This window comes from Chamaea fasciata, unplaced genomic scaffold, assembly GCF_029207755.1.
Source record: "Chamaea fasciata isolate MVZ Bird 193981 ecotype frontalis unplaced genomic scaffold, bChaFas1.0.hap1 SCAF_8, whole genome shotgun sequence".
In the NCBI taxonomy this organism is placed as follows: Eukaryota; Metazoa; Chordata; class Aves; order Passeriformes; family Sylviidae; genus Chamaea; species Chamaea fasciata.
The window spans coordinates 21,115,455-21,123,957 of record NW_027094093.1 but is presented as its reverse complement, the minus strand read 5'-3'; positions in this window follow the sequence as shown (position 1 = coordinate 21,123,957).

Here is an 8,503-nt window from a genome sequence, read left to right as displayed (position 1 = left end):
TAAAAGAAAGGTAAGAAAAAAGCATGCTGGAAATTATAGGGAAACCACAGGACTTGATTATACTGTGTGTTTTATCTTTTGCATACAGTTTATAATTTTTATGTGAGAAGTCTCATCAAGACCAAATATACTTTCCAGAGATTATTAACTTATCCAATGAAAAAACATAGATATTTAACTGAATTGTAAGTCAGCTCAAAGCCTCTGAAGCCATGTCTCAAATTTACATAGTAGGCATGATGAAAAATGTGACCTTTTGGAACAGTGGAATTATATATAATCTAATCTAATTAATTTTTATGGTTGCCACGATGGAACCGGTAGTAAAGGCATGAGAACTCACAGTAAAGACATGAGGTGGTAATGTCTTTTCCCTTTTTTGCTAGAAATCTCACTCCTCATCTGCTTCAAGATCTACTTTACCAGCAGATCCCTCCTGAATAGTACCCGTGTTTAATTTGCAATACATGAAACAGAAAAGATAGGTAGAATCCTTTGCCAAATTTAGAACAAACAGCAAGTTCCAACAGCTCCTCCAGTCACTCCCCCTTTCACTACCCAAAGGCGTACAAAAGTCAGGTAACTGTTGCACTTTAATTTTTTTAGCAACATTTCATCCAGCAGGCCTGAGAGTATTTTTGTATTCCCATAGCTATCTACAAGCATTAGGCACATAAAACCCAGTATTACAGAGCCCATTGTAAGGATGGGTAGATTCTACAGAAAAAGATCTGTGTCAGTCAGCAATAAAAACTTCCCTGAATTTCTTCCACCTGACATTCACTGTAACACTAGTCACTTATCAAACAAGGCTCATAAACCCTTTTACTGGAAGTGTGAATAAGCAGAAAGGTTTCAGTATTAAAAATATGATTAAGAGCAGTAAGTCTTAGCACACTATCTGCAGTGATCTTACTCAAATATTTATTATGTGGGCTCCACTAAGGAATAGTCAGTGAGGTTTGTCAGAGAGCTGAGCAGAGTTCAGAGGAGAAAGCTGTGTCAAGAAGCTTGTGACAAGTATAAAGAAACTACAGAAATATATGCATCCAAGGGGAGAGCTTTCAGGCAGTGGAAGTTGAAATATAGCACTCAGTCACTCTCAGTTTCATGAATACACACTGGATTATTACATGAAAGGAAAATGCAGTTCTATGTACTGCAGTCCAGGTGCATTTTCTGCCAAGGATGACCTCCTGGCAAGCACCTTATTTTCATCTCAATGCCTTGGATTCTCAATTATATACTTCATAATCACTTTGGCATCATGAATACAGACTTCCTAGAATATTGTCTGATAGATTGTGCTAAGAGCAAATCCCCAGAAAAAGAATGCCTGGTCTCAAGAAGAGGTAGAGACTGCTCTTGTTCCTTTTTCTCTGCTTCTTAAAGGTCTATTCTCTACTGTTAGACTGCTAACTTTGTAACAGTCATCTTCCCTTCCAGAGGCATCCAAGGATCAACAGCTATATTATGAATAGGTTCTCAAGTGTTCTGTGCTTCAGCTTGTCTCTTGTGCAGACTAATACTGCTCTGCCAGTGTTTATTCAGCAGTTGCCATTGTCTGATACAATGGGCCCGGTTACCATTTATCAGACTTGTTCTTCCAGCTAGTCTACATTCCTTGTCCGTGCCACTTCCAGGATCAGGAGATACTTTATGAAGGTACTTCCTGAGCCTGCCAAAGGGGCATGCTCCCCACCTCAAAAAAAATAATCACTTTCATAACAAATTTAAAACTGAAACAAATGCTTTGAAAAATATTTGATTAATAGCCCTGATATAATTATCTTTTTCTTCTTACACTTCTTGGTTCCAGGAAAATAAGATATCACCTTTCTACATTCTAGCTTGACTTAATTGTGTCTTTTCCAAAATTTTCATATTTGTAACTTTTGCCACTCTCTGCAAGTTCAGTACAAGCTTTCTGGAGTAGCTTTATTAAGAACGAGTTTAAGCATTCTGCACTGTGCACAAACTATGTGTAAAAATTATTAAAATGCAAAGGGTTAGAAATTAACAACAATAATTTAAATCACTTTATAACTAAAATGAAAAAGTAGTTCAGCTAGCAAAATGTATTTTTGCTTAGGAAAACCTCTGACCAGCTTTTACAACTCTTCTTACAATCACATTTTTCATCTGTTTCACATGTACTCAGCTAGAGGTTCTCAGACAGGTATGCTCAATAAACCAATTATCATAAAGCTCCTGATTCATGCACCCTTAACTGAGATAACCATAAATAATCCTTTCACTATCAACTGTAAAATAATGATGTACTGAGCAGTATGAATGTCCTCTGCAGGTAGAACACAGAAACACTGTAATTCTGGACTATGAGTCTGCCCATTTAAGAGGGAGCTACATAAACAGGTCTACACTAGTCCTTGTAGGCCTGCTCTGACATTGTCTGACAATTTTAAATGGTGCAGTAGCATCTCCAGATACTGTTGATAGGAAGTTTTTAATCTATCACATACTTTCCACCTGTCACCAAGGCAGCCTGTGTCTATACTGCTGAATTAGACAGAAACAGAGCCAGATCAAGCTCTGGTGTGGCTTGACTGTACCAGCTACTATTCTTTCCCATACCTTCTCTATAATGCTACCTATAAATCTTTACCAGTCGCAGGAGGTGTTGTGCATCCTTCCCTTATAATATTTGCACACAGAAATTATGCCTAAAGCCAGAGCAGTGCTCTGTTTTGTCCAGGGGACATCAAGGGCCAACTGATGCATATCGTGGATATAACCAATTCTGTGCCATTTGGCCTCTGATGTAGAGACCAGTCCCCCGCTCTGAAGCCTCAATAACCTACTGCAAGAGCCAAGTTTTGAAATAGTCAATGCTGCATTTTCCTGAAAGGCCAATTTAGTGTGTGGGACAACATCTCTAAGGTAGCACAGAAGCAACAGGTGAAAAGAGCTTCCTGTTGAAGCTGTTATCAAAACTGATGCTGAGCCACCAGGCTTGTATAGGCCTACTCTGACCCTACCGCTGTCTTTGTCCACTACATGTTGCCAGAGGTTTCAGAGCCTGTGTCACAGCAATCTCCTATTCTTTACAGAAAAACAGCAGTCAGCAACAATTGCATGCCTGAACTCCATGACCCTCAGCCCTATGATCTCCATCTCAGCATATTCATGCTGGTTTTCTGACTGGCCAAGTCTACTGTGGATGAGATAAACAAAAATGTAAATATATGCACTCAGTTTAAGAAAAGGATGATCTCATCTTTTAGTCAAAGATGAATGTGAATAAAACTGTTTGAAGACAATTATGAAATCAGAGCAGGAAACAAGGCTTTAAACACAGTCTTTACTGGAACAAGAAGACTGATGAACATCATATGGAGTGCAGTAAATGTCATATGCAACAAGAGTAACAAAGCAACAAAAGCACTAACAATCAAAACCAGAAAAAGATGACGGTGTGAGAGAGAAAGATCTATGGCTATGCTTAACTTAGTCACCATCATTTTCATTAGGTTCACAGGAGTTTCTAACCTCTTTCATAAGAACATGCCCAAAACATCTTGCGTTAGGGTAGACTGACTCTAATAGATGACCTTGACTTCCAGCTGCACATAAGCTGCAGCTCTAACTTCCTGTGCAAAACAGAGCATTAGGTGTATTCAAGGACTCCAGATGTACGGACAAATTACTTACTTGTACTTGTCCCTAACTCTGCCACAGAAGTTCAGGTGATTCATACAGTCCACAAAATCAGTACACACAATTACAATGCCTGTCTGTTTACAAAAAACTTGAATAAATTACTTCATTCCTGTATTTGAGAAAGCAGAGTGTCATTCGCCATACAGGAGCCTCAGCTGCCAGTAGAACAAGGACTGAGGAATAGAAAACTGCATGATCATCTTTGAGTTCAAAGACATGTTGTAGCATATGTAACTTCCAAACTGGATTATTGTGACTTGGCAGTTACAAAAATACTTTTCATTTTCTGTCTATACCTACAGCTTACCAGTCAGGTCCATGAACATTGCTTTGGACTTTCTGGGTGGTCTGATTAATTCTCAGTTTATCAAAGGTCTTGAATCAGACACCTAAGTTCCATGAAAATCACATTGTATGTATGTGTAAACAGTTCTGAATTGAATCTTGATTTACATTTCAGCAATTTATATTTTTTTTGCTTGAAATGCAGCAGTCTCAGTAGCTGACATCAGAAAAACCTAACAGAGACATGCTTCTCATGGATGCTGCAGGTGTGCCAAGAACTAATGAAGGCGAGTACAGATCAACTCTGAGAGCTGTGATTACTTGAAAACGGTTTTCTGAAGGTCCTGTATTAAGGTCCCTCCTTTTATGTGCAACCTAATAGAGATATCCTGACAGATAAATCCGTACTTTTTCTCCCCTGACACATTTGTTGAAACACTAATGGAAAGATTATTTTTAAGATTAAGTCTATGACAATAGGCTTAGCAGCAAGAGACAAAGACCAGTACCTTGTTTTATTTGCATGTTGTTTGGCAAGTTTTTCCTGTTTCTAAGCTGAACGTTCTGCTTTCCAAAGAATGCACAGTTGATTTTGTGTGTATGCCCATATAAAATTTCTACTTCCCAAACTCCAGTGTAGTGCACACTACTTGCATTTTCCTGGATATTATGAAGCCCAAACTTCATTACTTGTCACAGACTTCTTACATAAATTGTGAATTCTGTAGCTGTCTCCACTGATATGCAAGTTAGGACTGTACACAACATGCGTGTCCTGCCAAAGACCAATCTAATTCATCCCTCCTGCACCACCACTACACCACTTGTCACTTTTTAAATTTTTCATCAAATCACTCTCTCCATTCCACTACAGCTACTTCAAGGCAGTTACTGCCAATGTTAAGCTTTCACTATTCAAACAAAACATCATTTAATTAAACAGCAAATATATTTAATTAAAAATAGACTATATGCCTTGGGTGGGGCTTCCACAGCTCTCAAGTTAGGTTCATCTTCACACTCTGTAACATAACTGACGTGAGAATTTATCAAGGTGTCTGCACATGAAATATCCAAGAAAGCAGAGATTGTAAAGCTGCCAAGTTTCAAAGTACCTGGGCATACCATTCACGGAATCTGCAATATAGCATGCCAACAGGCTGTCACAGCCATAGACTGAGAGTTACCAGGATGGCAAAGTATGTTTAATTTACTGCATTTTAACACAGGCCAACACTTGTCTTCTGAATATATGGATTTTCTGATTTGCAGAAAGTTTTATGTTCAATGGACTCTGTGTAAAATTCTCAAGGCTCTTAAGATTACTGTGCATCATTGCAGTTAAACTTCAGTTCAAACAGAGAATTCCTCTATTTTTTTAAAAAAGTTAATAAACATCATCTGCATCTGCCATCATCCCTCCAAATATTATTACATTTATGCTTAAATCTACAAGACAAAGCCTCTCAGTCTGATTATTGGAAAAGCCAGAGTTTAAAGATAAAGCTGTTAGCATTTGAACTGAAATCAAGTAATATAATAAGATAAAAATTAAACCCAAAAATTATTGCTGGGAAAAAAACCAGTATGGATTCAGAGACAGAATTCCACAAATTGTTGGGTATTCTGTCTTTCCATCCTTATTCATAGTTTTATTTAATGAAGAAATGTGAGTAATAGCTTTTCTGTAAACAACAAAAACAAACCCAAACAAATAAAAACAAACAAAAATGAATTGAAAATGCACCACTCAGTTCTGATGCAACTAATTTTCGAGCACCATCTGCTGGTCTGCTTCTAAAACAACAACCAAATTTCCCAATTGCTGTAAACACCTGGATAATCATCAGGTCTGTACTGACGTATCTGTTGCGTATTTATTAAAAACTCCCACGAGTCATGCATTAGCATCATACTAGAGGAAGCAGGAGAATAAATGTAATATTGAAAGACTATAGAGGGGACGTGTTGGGAAGTTTAAAATGCCTGAAGTTACAAACACATTCTGAATTCCCAGTTTACATCTAACTAAAGAACAAGAACAATGTCGGGGGGTTTTTTGTTCTAGTTTTGAAAGTCTTAACCATCAATTGAGAGTACTTGCAAGTTTTCAACGAAGTTCCTTACTCAGTTCCAGGAGTCTCCTCTTTTGATCTCCTACTAAAATTTCAGGATATTTTCGTATACATTATACAGAACATATTCTGTATAATAGACAACACTGATAAGGCATGCGACATCCATGTCATCAATCAGAAGCCACTGTGCTAAGCAGTTTATGAATAAAAAGAAAAAAAAATGAGTTAGCCCCTACCTCTAGAAACAAAAGTCCCAAGAAGTGGTTACAACATCCCACCATGCAATCTCAGGCAGGTGCTCTTGGCAAGACAGCAAATTACCACTGTCAGCCTTCCTGCCTCCACCAAGAAAAAGGACACTGCTCAAGAGTCTGCCAAGTGTGCTGCTCATGGCAGACAAAGGCTGCTCACTGAAAGATAATTTATTTGACCCCCATCTCCATCCAGGTTTTACAGAATGACATCTGTCATTTATTCCTACAGTATCTAATAGTAATTTTCACTTGTTTCTAACTTTCTTGTCTTCAGTTCATTAATTCTGTATTTGTATTAATACAGTAAATCCGTGAATCTTGCTGGGAATTTCCAGTGTTTAGTGGACACTCTCTCTTTTAGGAAATCACATGTGAAAATTCCAGCTTTCCTGAACCCTTCTTGAATGCAATTTTGGAATTCCATGCAACAACTATAGTTTTTCCATATGGTATTGTCTTATGAAGCACCTAGAATCAACATTTAGTTAGGACAGAACTAAGGAACTAGGAAGAATTTTGAGTCATGTACTATGCATGTACCTGAATTTCAACTTCTCCAATACCACTGAATGACAGAAACTGGAAAGTTCCCACTTATTTCCTTCACTGACCTGAATTCAAATCTTGAATGCTTTAGAATTTACATCAATTACCAACAACAACAAAAAAACCCCCTAAAAATTCCAAAACTCAATAATTACTTTTAAAATTAGATATCCATATAGCAGAAAAAGTATAACTCTTCTGTGCATTGTGTTTGAATTGTTCAATCTCATGTTTTGCACTCCCAATATATTTGTTTACTCTGCCACTTTTATTACTTTCTCCCTTCCTGCCCCATGTTCCCACCAGACTCTAAATAAATCCTCACACTACTTTTTAAGTTTAGTTCTCCAGAGAGTCACAAATACTAAATAGTTTTTTTGGTAAATAAATATCCTTCCCCTAATGGATGCAGAGAATATACATAATATACGTAGGTTATATGAGATATAAAGATTTTGCATGTGAAAAAATATATAGAAATATGTCCATTTAGCAAACCTGAGCCATTTTGCTCCCCCCTCCAGAGAGAAACTTGAGGAGGAAAGAAAATTCTCTAGATAGTTCATGGGGTTTGGTCATCTGACAAACTTTCAGGAGGAAGTATTTTGTGAATGCTCAGAATTCTGTGATTGGTAAGATTCGCTCTGCTCTAGAAAGTCATAAACTGTCTGCTTAGCTCCTGTGAGAATGGTAATTGTACATCTGGTGTCCTGAAATGCCTTCTCAGCTGGAGAGAGGAACTTGGAGAAATAGTGAGACACACTACCAGCTTTTCATGTGAAAATCCTGCCAGCAAGTGTTCGTGGAACATTCTTCTCCCTCCATGCACTCCGTGAAGTTCTGTCACCACTGAGCATTTGGAGTTGGGGATATTGCTACTCCCAGCACACCTCTGCTTGAAGTACTAAGACTGCAGTGAGATCCTGCACATGCTGAGGCCAGTGAGAGGTTCCCAATAGATTTTACAGTTTTATTTTGGGGAGTCTTTAACAGTTTGCAAAAAACAATGGTTATCACACCTTTTATTATGATGTATTATCTTCCTGTATTTGAACCTCCTAGGTTCTAAGAAAGGATTTACCAAATAGCTATTATTTGTCATTTCTATAAAGGTAAGTTGCACTATGTAATATTGGAAAGGAAGGGACCATAGGTTTTACAAAGCCATTAGGCAAATAGCAGTTAACTTTAGATTCTGGCATCCATGATATCCAACTTCCCATTTTCAATATACTTATACTTACTTAGAGCCCCATCATCATTTTGGAAATTCACAAATGAAAATGGCTGAGCATATGAATTACATGAATTACATAAATTACATGAATTGCATTAGTTTTGGCAAAAGAAGCTTCCAAGAGTAAGAGAGGCTTTAGCAGCAATGAAAACATCTAAATGACCATTACTACTTCAGAATTTACACTTCAAAATTAAAAAGAACAGTGAAAAAAAAATTCTTTACATTTTCATTTATAAAGTAGAAAAGCACAGAAAGACTCATCCCTCATAAAGGACATGCAAACATGATTTAATAACAACACAGACTCAGTAGAATAAAATGGAAATTATTCCACTGCCACTCTATAGTAAGATAGTTTATAATTAATTCCTGAAACAAGGTAACCTACTTCAAAAGTTAAAAAAAAAAACAAACCCACA